Source organism: Eumetopias jubatus, unplaced genomic scaffold (genome assembly GCF_037043125.1).
Source record: "Eumetopias jubatus isolate StellerSeaLion01/CBP00866 unplaced genomic scaffold, mEumJub1_p1.0 scaffold_3, whole genome shotgun sequence".
NCBI classification, from domain to species: domain Eukaryota; kingdom Metazoa; phylum Chordata; class Mammalia; order Carnivora; family Otariidae; genus Eumetopias; species Eumetopias jubatus.
The window spans coordinates 8,973,542-8,990,746 of NW_028274809.1; the positions used below are offsets into that span (position 1 = coordinate 8,973,542).

Below are 17,205 nucleotides of genomic sequence, written 5' to 3' on the forward strand. Positions count from 1 at the left end.
CGAACTCAGCGGGGGTTGCACCTTCCGGCCCGCCAATCTGGGCCAAAGCCTACAACGCGCCCGAAAACCGAGGCAAATCGACTAAAATGTCCGTCCCGCGCGCAGGCGTAGTACTGGCGGCCCGGGCTCGAGACCCCGCCCCCAGGCTCGCGCTTGTCCGCCCCCTCCTCGGGTTCGTGGCTCAGGATTGGCCCAGAGGCGGCGCGGGCTCTGATTGGCCGAGGCGGAGTCACGAGGGCTCCGTCTCCTTCCCGGGAGTGGGTGCCGCCCGCGCCTCTCTCCCGAGTCGCCGCTGGGAGGGTGCTCCAGACGTGTTGGCGCCTGCGGGCTGCTGCGGGCGCCTTTGAGGGTTCGCGCCCGGCTCTGCAGTACGCGGTGGCTCTGGGTGGGCGGGGCCGTACACCCGCGATCGCCCCTCCAGGAGGGACGAGACTGTGCGGGTTACCTAGAGAAGTGGCGGTTCTAGGTTCTGGTGTGAGACTCCTTATTTGTGCTGCAGGGGGGTAGAGATGGACGCTGCTCCACTTAACACTGAGTTCTCGGTCTGGAAAGGTAAAGACACTTGAATTGTAGGTACTGATTTTTTTTTACCCGTAAGGGGGCTTTATTTTGGCCCTGTGTGCTTTCGTTTGAGCAGCTGGTAGTGGAATCAATTTTTAAAAACATCGATTATTTGAAAACGCATGTTGAAGGGAACAGAATGAGAGGGAAAGGGAGGAGTTCTTGGAAACTTGCCTAATACCTCGAGGAGTTAACCATTTCTAGATCGTGGCAAAAGACAAGGTATGGGACATCTGACCTACAAACAGATGCCAAAAGTGATCTTCTTCTATATATTTTGATATTCACTACTGTGAGTAAAAGATTCAAAATGAAAGTAACTTTAAGATGAGGCCTGACATGTGTTTATTACAAATAGAAACTTATTACAGATACCGGAGAGAAAATGTGCGTAGCCCATGGAATTTTGAAGGCCCTGTGATGAGCCTAATAATCGTGTCCATTTTAAGCGGGGTGGGGGGGGGTGGGTGGGAAATCCAGGTGAACAGAAGAAAATGAGTCGTTTTCCGAAGGAGATAGAAGATGGGGAAGATGAGACGTTGGAGGAGAAGGGCAGTGACAGTAGAGATGAGGTAATTGTATATACAGTGCGGAGCAGAATGACTTACTAAAGTCAACAACCAAAATCCAGAGGAAAACAGTTGAACTGCCTTGTTTAATCTCGAAAGTGGTATTGTGAACACTTTCAGAGACTACTTTCACAAGCCCACCCTAGACTCAATACCAAAATCTGACCCAGTTATTTTTAGGAAAAAAAAAACAAAAAACACAGTTGCAGACCACTCCCGTGAACATAGATGCAAAAATTCCAAACAGAATGTTAGCGAATTAAATACCAGTGTCAACTGAAAAGAATAGTACATTGTGAGAAGTGAGGTTTGTTTTGGGGGAAAGCAGAAGTGTTTTTTGTTTGAAAAGTGATATTGGTTGCCCGGAAATACTGGTTTGAAAGAAAATCTCTTGGTTCTGAAAATTGCTTCATTAAGTTCCATTCGTTTGTGTGCCTGCCAAACACCTGTGTTTCCATATTTATTCTTTTGACAAATATTTAAGTCCCTCCTGTGCTTCCTGCTTCTGGCTGGGAGCCTCTGTGTGAGTATTTGAATATGGATAGGTTTAAGTTGAGTCCTAAAAGAATTGAGGTGGATGGTGGGTACACAAGCCCATGAATAGTGAATGCTTCCTGTGTGTAGTCACTGTGCTAGGCTTTAACGCATCATCTCGTTTCATTCGCAAAGCGATCGTATTAGACAGGCATCATCAGCTCCATTTTATACACGGGAAAACAGATTGAGCCATTAACTTACTTGCTCGGGGTTTTATAATTAATAAGCGACAGAGCAGGGATTATACATGGTTCTCCCGAATCCAAAGGCCCTACCTCTTCCCGGTTCATTTTTTTTGTCCCGCCCCCCCGCCAAGCAACTTGTTTTGAGAGGCACCCAGGATGTATTTATTGTCCACTTTATGCAGCCACTTGTATAATAGAAACTTTATTCAACCGTATTCAGTCTAGTAGTTGTTTTAATCAATCAAAAGTAAATTATCCATACATACCTTTTGATTTTAATTTAAAGACATGTTAAATGTGGGGGCACCTGGGTGGCTCAGTCGGTTAAGCGTCTGCCTTCAGCTCAGGTCATGATCTCGGGGTCCTGGGATCATCGAGTCCTGCATTGGGCTCCCTGCTCAGTGGGGGTCTGTTCCTCTCTCTCTCAAATAAATAAATAAAAATCTTAAAAAAAAAAGCCATGTTAAATGTTTATTCATTTACGAATATTTTGATGTGGGACTAAGGCCTTGTTTTTTGTTCTTTTTTTTTTTTTAAGATTTTATTTATTCATGAGAGACAGAGAGAGAGAGGCAGAGGGAGAAGCAGGCTCCCAAGGAGCAGGGAGCCCGATGCGGAACTCTATCCCAGGACTCTGGGATCATGACCTGGGCTGAAGGCAGATGCTTAACCATCTGAGCCACCCAGGCACCCTAAGGCCTTGTTTTTGACTTCGGGTTCAGTGTTGGAGTAGTTTGTCTTCCCAGTACAAAGTATGCCAGTAAGTGCAGCTTCTGTAATTTGAAGTTTGTTTGTTTGTTTCTTCTTTTTTTTAAGTATTTTAAGTAGTCTCTGCATCCAACGTGGGGCTGAACTCACAACCCTAAGCTCAAGAGTCATATGCTTTTCCGACTGAGCCAGGCAGGCACCCCAAAGTTTGTTTCTTTAAAGCAAAGCAAAACCTAAAAAACTCCTAGTAAAGCAGTTTGAATACTCTTACGTTTTTACCACTTTTTCCATCCTTTTATGGTTGCTCAACCACACCTAATTTGACTACAGTTTTTTTAAGCTTTATCAAATATGTCCAAAGTATTCAACTTGGTTTTCACAGATTCAGTAACTTACTTTTTGCATTGATTTGATTGGTTTATATGATTTTATTATGTAATTGAAACCGCAAATACAAGGGTCATATACAGGTTTGGAACAAACACAATTGATAATTACTAAGGATCTACTTTAGCCTATGGCAACAGAAATGGCCAGGTGTTCTGTGAGTGCCATAGAGGAACCTGCTAGCCACACATGCTTGGCATTTCATGGACATCAAGTTAGTAAGTCCCGTTTGGAATGGGGACTGTCACTTAATCTAGCCGTAGATACAGGTTAGTGTGATTTGATTAAGTAGACATAGTTAGAAACAGTTAAGAGGGCATCTACTGTATTATGATGTTCACTATACGTTGCATTAGCTTTTGCAGCAATCAGCCAGGAAATTCTTGGTGAATGCAACTTTTGCTTTGGAACCCAGACTCTGGTTCTTGGAGGAAAACAGGAGTAGTCACATATTTTCCGTAGGCTGTTATGCATGTGATGTGGTTCTAGACTGTTCACACTGGTCACCCTTGGTCATGCCTCTCTAAAGTGTGATTTCTTTTTTTTTTTTTTAAGATTTTATTTATTTATTTGACAGAGAGAGACACAGTGAGAGAGGGAACACAAGCAGGGGGACTGGGAGAGGGAGAAACAGGCTTCCCGCTGAGCAGGGAGCCCGATGTGGGACTTGATCCCAGGACCCTGGGATCATGACCTGAGCTGAAGGCAGATGCTTACCTTAAGACTGAGCCACCCAGCCTCCCCTAAAGTGTGATTTCTATAATGGTTACCTCTGATTGGTGCAGCATATAGAAGTACGCTCACAGGTAGATGAACTTTTAGGATAACCAGACCCTAAAGTTGGCTCATTGAAATTATTTCATTAAAACCCTCATCTCTTAGGGTGCCTGGCTGGCTCAGTTGGAAAAGCATGCTACTCTTAATCTAGGGGTAGTGAAGAGATGACTAAAAGAAACAAATAAAACCCTCATCTCTTTCCCATAACTTCCCTGATCCCACATCATTCCCATGCCAGATGAACTGGTCCCTCATCTGCTTGCCTATGAATGTTCATAACCAGTAATACTTATCACATGGTAGTTACTTATCCCTTCCTGTAATGTGCTATATATACCAGTTGTATTTGTTTGCTAGGTTCACCTTTTTTTTTTTAAAGATTTTATTTATTTGAGAGAGAGAGAAAGAGCATGAGCGGGGGTGGGGGGGGCAGAGGAAGAGGGAGAAGCAGGTTTCCCACTGAGCAGAGAGCCTAATGTGGGGCTCAATCCCAGGACCTGAGATCATGACCTGAGCCGAAGGCAGATGCCTAACCCACTGAGCCACCCAGGTGCCCCTTAAGGTTGCCTTAATAAAATATCCCATACTGGGTGGCTGAAACAACAGAAATTTATTTTCTCGGGCGCCTGGGTGGCTCAGTTGGTTAAGCGACTGCCTTCGGCTCGGGTCATGATCCTGGAGTCTGGGGATCGAGTCCCGCATCGGGCTCCCTGCTCGGCGGGGAGTCTGCTTCTCCCTCGGACCCTCCCCCCTCTCGTGCTCTCTCTCTCTCTCTCATTCTCTCAAGTAAATAAATAAAATCCTAAAAAAAAAAATAAAAAATTTATTTTCTCATAATTCTGAAGGCTAGAAGTTGAAGATCAAGTTGTTGACAGGCTTGGTTTCTTCCGAGGCCTCTCTCCTTGGCTTGTAAATGTCTGCCTTCTCACTATGTCTTCACATGGTCATTTGTCTATTTTCTGTGGCCTAATCTCTCATAAGGACAGCAGTCATATTGGATTAGGGCCTACTCTAATGACCCCATTTTAACTTAATTACTTCTTTAAAGGCCTGTCTCCAAATACAGTAACATTCTTAGATACTATGGATGAGGGCTTTGACATACGGATTTTAGTGGGCTATAGTTCATCTCATCATAATACCAGTAATACCGGGGCGCCTGGGTGGCTCAGTCGTTGGGCGTCTGCCTTCGGCTCGGGTCGTGATCCCGGGGTCCTGGGATCAAGCCCCGCGTCGGGCTCCTTGCTTCGCGGGGGGCCTGCTTCTCCCTCTCCCACTCCCCCTGCTTGTGTTCCCTCTCTCGCTGTGTCTCTCTCTGTCGATTAAATAAATAAAATCTTAAAAAAAAATACCAGGGTAATACCTCTCTTCTGTTATGACACTGTTCCTAGTTAACACTGGCAAGATGAAGACACTTGTTTTATTTATTGCCCATAGTTCTTCTTTTTGTCCTTTTGTGTATTCATTCAATGTTTTGCTAAAATATTTGAGAGAGAGAGAGAGAGAGAGAGCGCATGCACTTGCCCACGAGTGGGGGAGGGGCAGAGGGAGAGAGAATCTCAAGCAGATTCTGTGCTGAGCGTGGAGCCCGATGCAGGGTTTGATCTCACGGCCCTGAGATCATGACCTCAGCCGAAACCAAGAGTCGGATGCTTAGCTGACTGTGCCACCCAGGCGCCCCTAACGTTTTTATCGTTAGTTATTTAGTTTTATAGTACCATGCCCAGTTATCAGTAGCTGTGGGATGGAATTGATGGTACAATTAGGTAGCATGAGGCCCAATCTTTGGGGCTTGGCTCTCATTCCTCTTTATGTTCCAGGTGCCTGTTGTGGGGGACTCTTTTACTTTTGTGTTTATTTGTATGCAAAGAGTTGGCACTGTAGGGGCGCCTGGCTAGCTCAGTTGGTGCAGCGTGTGGCTCTTGATCTCAGGGTTGTGATTTCAAGTCCCATGGTGGGTGTAGAGATTACTTAAAAATAAAATCTTAAAAAAAAAAAAACCCAAAGAGTTGGCACTCTAGTGGCATGTGGAACCACCTAAACAGTAGTTGACTTGGTATATTTTCCTGTGTTTTCGTAGGGCAGTAGCTTGGAAACTTCTAGAAGCCTAGTTCCTTCCCTGTAAGGATTCTGATTTGATAGCTCTAAGTGAAGTCTAGGATTTTTTTTTTTTTCTTTTCCTGTGTCTTTAGACAAGCATGCCAGGTGGTGCTGGGAGCTCTCTTATACTACACATTGAGAAACTCAGAGAGGTCAGCATAGACACTGACACACGTGCCTGAGCGTATCTTGTACTTGCTGACCGTACAGTGTGGTTGTAACCTCGTGGGTGCAGGGAAGATGTGCTTTCAGTGTTGCCACTTCTCTCCAGGTTGTCACCCCTCAGAAGAGTGGTGGGAAGATGACTGCCTCTCCAGAAAATAAAGGAGAGGAAAAAAAAGTCTCCGGCTCCCTTGTTTGCTGAGAAACTGATATCCCCACGCAGGAGGCAGCCACATGGACCCCGTTGCCAAAAGACAGGCGTGTCAAGTTCAAGGACCATGAGAAGAGAGATGGGAGCTATGGGGAGGAAGAAGATAAGGCTGAGTTGGGCCAGGATGAGGAAGGTGATGACTCCTCTTCCCGGGACAGCCTCGCCTGCCATCCCACGTCACAGCCAGAGGGGTTCTGTGAAGCTCCCACCCTGCAGAAAGCTGCCTTGGCAATCCCTGGCTGACTTTTCAGGCATGGCCTCGTGGGTGAGGAATCTCAGTGGACCTTTGACCTCTACTGTCCACATGACCAGAATCAGAGTTTTCTATGAATATTATCCAATGATTGTTTCTGCCATGGTGCTCGTGAGCCATGCAGGTTAATTGTCCCCCAAACTCAATTGTCAGTGACTTTCTTTTTGTCTTGACAGAGTCTGTGCAACATTTTATTTTATTTTATTTTTTTAAAGGCATTTTTATTTTTATTTTTTTTCAAGATTATTTATTTATTTATTTGACAGAGACAGAGATAGCAAGAGCAGAAACACAAGCAGCGGGAGTGGGAGAGGGAGAGCAAGCTTCCCTCAGAGGAGGGAGCCCGATGTGGGCCTCTACCCCAGGACCCTGGGATCATGACCTGAGCTGAAGGCAGATGCTTAATGACTGAGCCACCCAGGTGCCCTCTGTGCAACATTTTAAATGATACTGTTTCCGAAGAAGTAATTATTAATATTTTTATTTAAATATAATGGCAGTACATTTAAAATTATTTCAAAATAAGAGGTTAAAGTGGCATTGAATTTTTTCCTTAGGCTGGTGTATTATAGTCAGATTTATGAGCAGTTTCTCTGGAAGAACAATTTGTTATTCTCATTCTTAACAAGTCTGTGTGGCAGTAATTGATTAGGTGGGTTTTCATTTAGATGCTGAAAAAGATGTGTATTCTACATGGGCCAGAGGGAGAACAGTCCTTCCAATGGGGGCCTGGTAGCCCATATCAAGGAATTGGAGCTGTAAGGGAAAGGCAGGGGCTGTGGGATTTCTTTTAGGAACTTGAAGAATGTTCTAATTAATTTATGAATGCTTTGAAAAGTACCCTGACCAGACCTCACCCATACGTTTTGTGAAGAGTAGGCATTACCATAGACGTGATATTTGTGGATAGAGTGAGAGCTTCCAATTTACTCATGAGTGGTACAGACAGATTATTAAAAATATAATAATACTCTGGCTTCTGCCCACAGAGCCTGCCCAAAAAACAGCTGATAAACGGAAGAAGGGGATGGCCAAACAGAAGGCTTCCCGTGAAACCAAAAGACAGAAATTGGAAGGTAACTTCTTTGCTGTGTTTTAAAGCACGAGACAAAACGTGGAGAATTTCGTATTAACGGAAAAGGCATCTATAGGTATGGAATTTGTGGACACAGTAAAAGCCCAAATGGTAAACAAGGGGATTTTTACTGCAGTTTGGTGTTACAATATGCCAGAATCTTTAGTGGAATTTTCTTTTAGCGTCATTGTTTCTGCACTGTTTGAGTTCTTTTTTTTTTTTCGTTTCTTTCTTTCTTTTTTTTTTTTTTTACCTTTTTGTATGGCAGCTGAACCACCTGTAACTCTCAAACTGTTTGTTGGAAACTTGAATTTCGACAAAACTGCTGCTGAACTAAAAACGGGTCTCAGTGAATTTTTTGCTAAAAATGATCTCACAGTTGTTGTGTCGGAGTTGGCTTGTCCAGGTAAATACCAATAATTTAAGAACATTAAGTTTACCAACCTGGCATTATTATCCCTGGAGAAATTAGGAGTTCCAGTAGCTTTCTATTTTATTGTGGGTTCTGTCTTGTCACATCCTTTTGTTACCTGCTCTATTTTCTTTTTAAGATTTTATTTATTTATTTGACAGAGAGAGAGGCATCACAAGCAGGGGGCATGGGCGGCAGAAGGAGAGGGAGAAGCAGGCTCCCGGCCAAGCGGGGAGCCTGATGCGGTACTCGATCCCAAGATCCTGGGATCATGACCTGAGCCGAAGGCAGACACTTAACCGACTGAGCCACCTAGGCACCCCTTGTTACCTGCTCTTGACTCCATGGTGGGGTTTCACCTCAGCCTCTTGCAGTTCACAGTGAGTATAGTAGTCTCATATCCACGGGGATACATTCTAAGACCCCTAGTGGATGCCTGAAGCCACAGATGGTACTGAACCCTACTTATGCTACGTTGTTTCTTTTACATACATAGCAGTGATAAAGTTGAATATAAATTAGCCACCATAATAGATTAACAATAATATAATGAATTAGAACAATTATAACAATATCCTGGAATGAAAGTTACATAAATGTGGTTTCTCTCTCTCAAAATCGCCCTCCTTGTGATGATGTGAGATGATAAAACGCCTCCAGGATGAGATGAAGTGAGGTCCATGCCTTAGGCATTGTGACCTAGCGTTAGAGCACTGTTAGCCTCTTGATGCTATAGGTCAGAAGGAGGATCATCTGCTTCCAGACCACACAGTTGTCTGTGGGTAACTGAAGCCATGGATAAGACGGACTCATATATATAAAAATCCTTCAGTGGCTCTTAGAAAATCCATTAGATGAAACTCTGCTATCCCATTTTTTCCAATTGGAATGTTAAAATAATCCCGAGATTTTCCTTATTGTTACAGAAACGTATTTTCATGATTTTCCACTGTGAGCAATGTTATTTGCCTAGAATTATTTTAAACCAAGTCACATCTTTAATCACAGCCCCCTAGCTATTGGTGGCAAATACAGGTCCTGTATCACTTCTGCTTTTTTGCCAAGTTGCATTTTATCTTTCTCACTTCTTTTGCATCAGAAGCATATTTCCTGGATGTGAGCACATTTTATAGTACTCAGACTGTCTTAGGTAGAAACGAAAAGATAATAATATTAGTAAACATTCATTGAGCACTCACTGTTCCAGGCATTATTCTTTGTTCCTTATTTATATGAACTCATGGAATCTGTTAAGACAGCCCTCAGTGGTAATTATTGATACTATCCCCATTTTACAAAGAAGATTTCGGCACAGAGAAGTTAAGTATTGTGCCCAGTATCACACAGTTCAAAGATGGCAGAGCTGGGATTTGAGCCCAGAATCTGGCTCCAGAGTCACGTTGTGCTTATGGGTTGTGTTAACTGTATTTTGTAATATTGTTGCATTTGCAGTAAATAAGAATTCCTTTTGCATTAAAAAATCTTTTTGTAATAGCCCTTGGGTTTGCTAACACGTTCCTCATTAGGAGTGATATTTTTGTTCCAGTTCACAAATGCAGATGGCTCTTTCTTAAAACAAAAATTCAAAACCTTACAATTTCAAGCTTCATTTTCTATAGCTTTTGTTTAAATTCAGTCAGTCGCTAAACAGAAAAGTAATAAAGATTTCAATAGGTAAATTTGCACCGACTCAGTCCTTGCTCTAGAACAGGGTTTCTCGATTTTGGCACTATTGACACCTGATATTCTTTGTTGTGGGGACTGTCAAGTGGTTTGCAGGCTATGTTAACAGCAGGCCTGGATTCTACCCACCGTGTTCTAGAAGCACCCTCTAGCCCTTCTCAAGCTTGCCTGGGGATGAGAGCCACTCCTCTGGTTACTTTATGGCATTTGTATTGCTAGTTGGTGGAGCCTTGGTTTTAAATTGTAAATGACTGGGGCACCTGGGTGGCTCGGTTGGGCGACTCAGGTCGTGATCCTGGTGTCCCGGGATCGAGTCCCGCATCGGGCTCCCTGCTCGGCGAGGAGCCTGCTTCTCCCTCTAATCCTCCCCCCTCTCATGTACTCTCTCTCTCTCGCTCTCTCAAATAATCTTTAAAAATAAATAAATAAATAAATTAAAAGCTCAAAATCCGTAAGCAGTCTTTAAAAAAAAATTGTAAATGACTCACTGCTGATTTCCACTTTCACATCCAGTATGACTAACCAACCCAAAGTCATGTGCCTTTTGATCTTACCTAGGGTTTTTTTTCCTTTTCTTTTACATCTCTGTAGGAAATTCGGTTATGTGAATTTTAAATCTGCTAATGACCAGGGAAAAGCTTTGGAAACTTAGTGAGACAAAGGTCCTTGGCTATGAAATTAAATTGAGGAAACTGAAAGGAAAGGAAGTAAAGAAAGATATGCAAACAAGGTAATTTGTTTATCGATAACCTGTGTATCTAGACAAACTCTGGGTCAGGACGGAGTCTCGGATTCTTATTCTGTGCAAGTAGTCAGTTACCACCAGGTCACCTCCTTGCCCAGCACAAACTTTGTCTACAGTACTCTCACCCTCTATACTCAAGCTGGATGGCTCACCCTCCCTATCATAATGTTCTTTGTCTACCATACTCTGTCTTTATGTACCTTACCTTCTCGGTCATAATGTTCTCTCTGGGACTCATTCCCCGGCTACCTGCAACCCATCCATAGAATCTCAGCTTAAAGGTCACTTCCTCAAGATCAGAAAAAGTTTCCCTTACTTCCAGACTGGGTTAAGCCTTTTTGGGTGGGGAGGGGTGGTTAGGAGGGACTTTCTTAATTTTTCCTTTTTTTTTTCCCCTGAGAGAGCGAGAGAGTGTGGAGGGGCAGAGGGAGAAGGAGAGGGAGAATCTTTAAGCAGGCTCCACACTGAGTGTGGAGCCCAACATGGAGCTCAGTCCCACAACCCTGAGATCATGACCTGAGCTGAAATCAAGAGTCGGATGCTTAAATCGACTGAGCCACCCAGGTGCCCCTCTTTTTTTTTTTTAACTTTATTTATTTTAAGTAATCTCTCCATCCAACATGGGGCTCAAACTCATGACCCCGAGATCAAGAGTCGCATGCTTATCTGAGCCAGCCAGTCGCCCCTAGGTTAAGTCTTTACTGGGTGTTCTCATTTCCCTTTTTACTTTTCTTTTTTGGCACTTACCAGAGTTTGTAATTATGTGACTTTGCTTACTAGCCTTTTCCCCCAACAAGACCACATTCCTGAGAGTAGACGCCAAGTCTGTATTTTCATGTAGCGTGTAGCACAGGCCCTTGCCCAGATACGTGTTCAAAGATTTGTTAAATGAAGGAATATGTATTGCTATTAACACTCTCCAACTCCTGGAGAAGTATTTTTTCTCCTTTAGAGAACTTTTGATGCTTATTAGATCTGAACTCAGACTAAAAATACTCTTTTGTGTTACACGGATCGGAATGCCAAAACACTTTTGATCAAGAACCTGTCTGACAGAGTCACCCAGGATGAGTTAAAAGAAGTATTTAAGGATGCCTTTCAAATCAGATTGGTGAGCAAGGATGGGACGAGTAAAAGTTGTGTTTTGTACCTATATTGACAAAGAATATATTTCTACTGGATTCAGACATAACAGAATTTCATTACATTCTCCTAAATCACTTACACCTGATTTTAGAGAAGGAAAAAGTAGTTATCGAACCTTTCTACCAGCAAGCATAAAAAACTGAAGGGGGCATCATAAATGGACAGCCAGAAGCTTCTAGAAAACTGTAGTGGTGTCACTGAGAAATGAAGACTTACTCTATGAAGTTCAAGGTTGAAGATTAGAAGAATTCAGTCATAGGTTATTTCCATTCTTCTCTCTCCAGGGTTGACTCTAGTAAAACAACATGCTTGCTGACTTGCCTGGACAGGTACAAAACAGAGCATTGAATAGGCCCATTAGAACTAGGTTGTAACAATGAAACACTAGCACTATGTAGCTAGGCTTTGGTAGAGTAAGAGGGTGAATGTGGGGGCGCCTGGGTGGCTCAGTTGGTTAAGCGACTGCCTTCGGCTCAGGTCATGATCCTGGAGTCCTGGGATCGAGTCCCACATCGGGCTCCCGGCTCGACGGGGAGTCTGCTTCTCCCTCTGACCCTCTTCCCTCTCGTGCTCTCTATCTCTCATTCTCTCTCTCTCAAATAAATAAATAAAATCTTTAAAAAAAAAAGGGTGAATGTGGTAAAATTAGAAAGGATGAAATGGGATGTATTTTGGAGGAATTTTCTCTTTTTTTTTTTAAGATTTTATTTTTAAGTAATTTCTACACCCAAACCCACAACCCCGAGATCAAGAGTTACATGCTCCACTGACTGAACCAGCCACGTGCCCCTATTTTGAAGGAATTCTTAATGAGGTGCAGCTTGCATATCAGGATTACAGATACATTTGAGTGAAAATTGTTGGTATAGGTGAACTCTAAAATAGTCTATACCTGTATATTCTGAAGAACATAATCTCCAGAAAAGAATCCTGCCAATTCAGAAAACAAGTCTGAAAGGATACATCCCATATTGTCAGCAATTTGCTATTGTCAGTGTTTCTTTCTTTCTTTTTCTTTCTTTTTTTTTTTAAAGATTTTATTCATTTATTTGGCAGAGAGAGAACAGGAGAGCACAAGCAGTGGGAGTGGCAGAGGGAGAAGGAGAAACAGGCCCCCCGTTGAGCAGGGAGCCCGATGCAGGGCTCGATCCCAGGACCCTGGGATCATGACCTGAGCCAAAGGCAGTTGCTCAACCAACTGAGCCACCCAGGCGCCCCTATTGTCAGTGTTTCCTGTGAGGAGATTTGGGGGCTCTCTCCTATGCCTGTAGTCAGCAACACTGGAAAACGACAAAACAAAAAATTGCTGCCAAAAGCCATAGAATTTCTCTATTGTTAGTTAAGTTTTGATTACATAATACTTACGTCTTTAAATTACTCCTTTACATGAGGTATTATTAAAAATGGGATTAGGAGATGCCAGGGAATTCATGACATGTTAAAGCATAATACCTATGTCAGAAGTGAGTGTGGTGCATTCTTCAAGAATATTCTTACTCGGGGCGCCTGGGTGGCTCAGTTGTTAAGCGTCTGCCTTTGGCTCAGGTCATGATCCCAGAGTCCTGGGATCGAGCCCCGCATCGGGCTCCATGCTCAGCGGGAAGCCTGCTTCTCCCTCTCCCACTCCCCCTGCTTGTGTTCCCTCTCTTGCTGTCTCTCTCTGTCAAATAAATAAATAAAATCTTAAAAAAAAATTATTAAAAAAAAAAAGAATATTCTTACTCAACAGATCCTTACTCCATATCTTTGACCAAAGTAAGTTACAGGTCCATGAAGGATTACAATGAAAATATGAAATCATAAAGTACTAGAGGGAGACCTAGAGATTGTTTTGTTTGTTTATTTTTAATAATCTGCAAGAGGGGGAGCCCTGTTAAGTATGACACAAATCCTTAAAGTCCTAAAAGAACAGATAAATTTGACTGCAGAAATATAAAATACATCTACATGGGGAAAAAAAAATCCCATAAGCAAAGTCGAAAAACAAGTGACAAACGAGGGGAAAAAAATTCATGATTTCTATCAAAACTGAGGGCTAATTTGCTGATAGATAAAGTGCATCTCACAAATCAGTAAGAAAAAGACCAACAGGGGCACCTGGGTGGTGCATTTGGTTGAACATCCGACTTTTGGTTTCGGCTCAGGTCGTGATCTTGGGGTTTTGGGATCGAGCCCCACGTCGGGCTCTGAGCTCAGCATGGAGTCTGCTTGAGATTCTCTCTCTCCCTCTGCCCCTCCCTCCCATGTTCTCTTTGTGTCTCTCTCTAAAGTAAATAAGTAAATCTTAAATCCCTGTCAAATAAATAAATAAAAAATCTTAAAAATATAATTAAAAAAAAAAGAAAAAGACCAACAACCCAGTGAAAATATTGGCAAATTATGAAAGGAAGGTCACAGAAAAGTAATTTTCTTCTGAACATAAGAAAAGATACTTATCCTCATACTAAAAGAATTGTAAATTAAAATGCAATTTTAATTTAGTTTAGATACAACATTTTACCTTTTAGATGTTAACAGATCAAAAGGTGTATTCCATAGTATTGAAGAGGGTTGGAGAAACTGGCATGCTCAGACGTTGTTTAGAAGGGAAATTCGTGAAGTCTCTGTGAAGATGAGTTAGTATCTGTCACTTATAGTTGCATGTACCATTTTATCCTGCAGTTCCACTCCTAAGAATGTATCCCACAGATAGACTCAGACAGGTGTGACATAATGTATTACAAAGTTGGTTGATGCAGAATTAGAATTAACGTGAATATCTATGAATTGAAAACTGGCTAAAATTTTCTGGTAGGTCCAAAAGACATTATACCATGCATTTGTAAAAAGAAGTGAAACAGCACTTTGTGTACCAATGAAAAATAATCTCCAATATAAAGGCAAAATATAGAACAGTGTGTACATAATATTCTACTTTTTATGTAAAAACATAACGGAGGACATACCTGCTCAAAAATTAACTCAAAATAGATCAAAGACCTAAATGTAAGAGCTGAAACAAAACTGGTGAAAACACAGGAGTAAATCATTGTGATCTTAGGTTAGGGTGTTGTGCAGGTGGTAAAAGAGAAGATTGACAAGTGGGCTTTATCAAAATTAAAAACATTTGTACTTCAAAGGACACTACACAAAAAGTAAAAAAAAACAACAACTCTGCAGACTGGGAAAAAATGTGGCAAATCATGTATCTGATAAGGGCCTTGGGTTCAGAATATGTGAAGAACTCTCACAACTTTTTTTTTTTTTAAGATTTTATTTATTTATTTGAGAGAGAGAGAATGAGAGATACAGAGCACAAGAGGGAAGAGGGTCAGAGGGAAGAGCAGACTCCCTGCCAAGCATGGAGCCCGATGCGGGACTTGATCTCGGGACTCCAGGATCATGACCTGAGCCGAAGGCAGTTGCTTAACCAACTGAGCCACCCAGGCACCCAGAACTCTCACAACTTAAGACTACCCAATTAAAAAATGGGCAAAGAGCTTGAATGGACATTGCTCCAAACAAAGTATATGAATGGCCAATAAGACCATGAAAAGATGCTCGACATGAGTTGTTAAGGAAATACAAATCAAAACCATGGTGTGACCTTACTTCCCACCCATCAGGGTGGGTGTAATGAGAAAGGCAGGCAATACCAAGTGTTAGCAAGGCGATGGGGAAATTGGAACCCTCGTTCATTGCCGGTGGGAATGTAAAATAAAAGAGTGCAGTTGCTTGGGAAACCGGTTTTGGCAGTTTCTCGGTGTGTCAAACAGAGTTGCCGTACGGTGCAGCAATTCTGCTACTTGGTGTAAACATAATGAAACCGTATAGCCACACACTTCTACACGTGTGCAGGTTACCTTCATTCATAATAGCCGAAAAGTGGAAACAACCCCAAATGTCCACCAGCTGATGAATGGATAAACAAAGTGTGGTATTTCCTACAAGGTGGTATTATCCAGCCATAAAAAGGAATGACGTACTGACACATGCTACAACTTGGATGAATCTGGAAAATGTTAGGCTAAGTGAAAGAAGCCAGACACAAAAGATTGCATATTCATATGATCCAATTTATATGAAATGTCCAGGATAGGCAAGTAGCATGGTAGTTGGGCCAGGGGAATGGGAATGAGTTAGAGGGAATGAGGAGTGACTGCCGATGGTTACTTTGGGAGAGGATAACGTTCTGAAATTAGATCATGGTGATGGTTATAGAAGTCTGTAAACATACTAGAAACCATTATACACTGTTTTTATTTTTTTTAAAGGTTTCATTTTTAAGTAATCTCTGTACCCAGTGTGGGACTCGAGCTCACAACCCCGAGATCAAGAGTTGTACACTGCACAGACTGAGCCAGCCAGGCGCCCCTCACTGTACACGTTAAATAGATGCATTTTATGATATGTAAATCATGTCTCAGTCAAGCTTTGAAAAAGAGTGTGTATATGCGTATGTTTGCTTTTTATATGTATGGCATGTTACCTGTAAGGATAGAAATTGGGCAGAAGGCACACTTCACCATATCCTTTTCTACCTTTTGCATTTTGAATCCTGTATGTGTATTACTAATTCAGAAGACAAATAAAAGTACTAAATGTTGACTCTTCTTTCTTCTTTCCCGCACAGTTGTAGGATTGCGTATATCGACTTCAAGTCACAGGCTGGTGCAGAGAGAGCCTTGGACGAGAAGCAAGGAACGAAGATCGGTGGGCTTGCTATAGTTCTGGGCCATGTTGAAGAGAAAAGCCAAGGCCAAGAAGGGAGAGACGAGAAGCCCAGCACATGGAGAAGTAAGGGATGCTACAGCTCTGTAGACTTGAGACTTGCCAGGGTTGTCAGCAGGGTTCCCCAGAAAGGGGCTAGCAGGAGGATGGGGAAACTTCCCTACAATGTCTCCCTGTATCAGAAATGTGTAAGTCATTCTCCTATCAAGCAAATGAGTAGTGTCCTAGTTAACTATAACCATGAAGTCTGCAAAAACATGGCACTTTGAGATCCATCAGCTTAGCTCCCCTTCTTGGGTACCTTCTAGGATTCTGTTTGGACAGGCTCTTAAACCTGTGGTTTCCGAATTCGATATTTAATTCTCTTCAAGTAGAGTTTTCGTCTGGTTTAAACCAGAGGCCCCAAACCAGTGTCCCTAAGCTGCCTAATCTGATGGGTAGGCGTCATGGCTTATCTAGTATCTACAGGAAAAAAAACCCACAATTTATTATGAATATTTTTAAGAATCAAGGAGTTTCACATAGAAATCTGGATTTCCAGCTTCTTTTGTTGCGGCCTCAGAGAATCAGTGCCCGGGGCTGTGTTCCTGCGTTTCTGCAGTCACCTGCACAGGAGAATCAGAGGTTTCTTCTCAGCTGTTCCCTAAACAGCCCCCGCGATTTGCTCAGTTCTCTCCTACTTTGAAGGAGTGAACAGCACACTTACACTTTGGAAAAATAGAGTCACTACGTTTCTCTTGCAAGGTAGTACTTTTCTAACCGTAAAGGTGACATTTTAATATTTCTTATGGGTTTGTGTCTTTCAAAAGTGGGAAAACGAAAGTTAGAACAAGAAAGCCACACGTTTCAAGAAAAATGGGAGTGAGCTTATTTCTTTGTGGAGGTCAAGAATGTTCCTACATGTTTAATATGCAAACAAAGTGTGTCTGTGTCGAAGGACTTGGACCTCAGACGCCATTATAAAACAAACCGAAAAGATGCGTG

General features: G+C 42.5%; 1 pseudogene across 1 annotated transcript; it reads left to right on the plus strand.

Annotated features, from left to right (window-relative positions):
- Nucleotides 1-293: 293 nt before the first annotated feature.
- Nucleotides 294-16,399, plus strand: LOC114210857 (nucleolin-like; annotated as a pseudogene). Its single transcript, XR_015767923.1, has 9 exons — nucleotides 294-552; nucleotides 7,440-7,526; nucleotides 7,794-7,931; nucleotides 8,302-8,317; nucleotides 10,212-10,339; nucleotides 10,587-10,692; nucleotides 11,351-11,495; nucleotides 15,369-15,375; nucleotides 16,130-16,399. The product of XR_015767923.1 is annotated as a nucleolin-like (transcript).
- The last annotated feature ends 806 nt before the right edge of the window (nucleotides 16,400-17,205 follow it).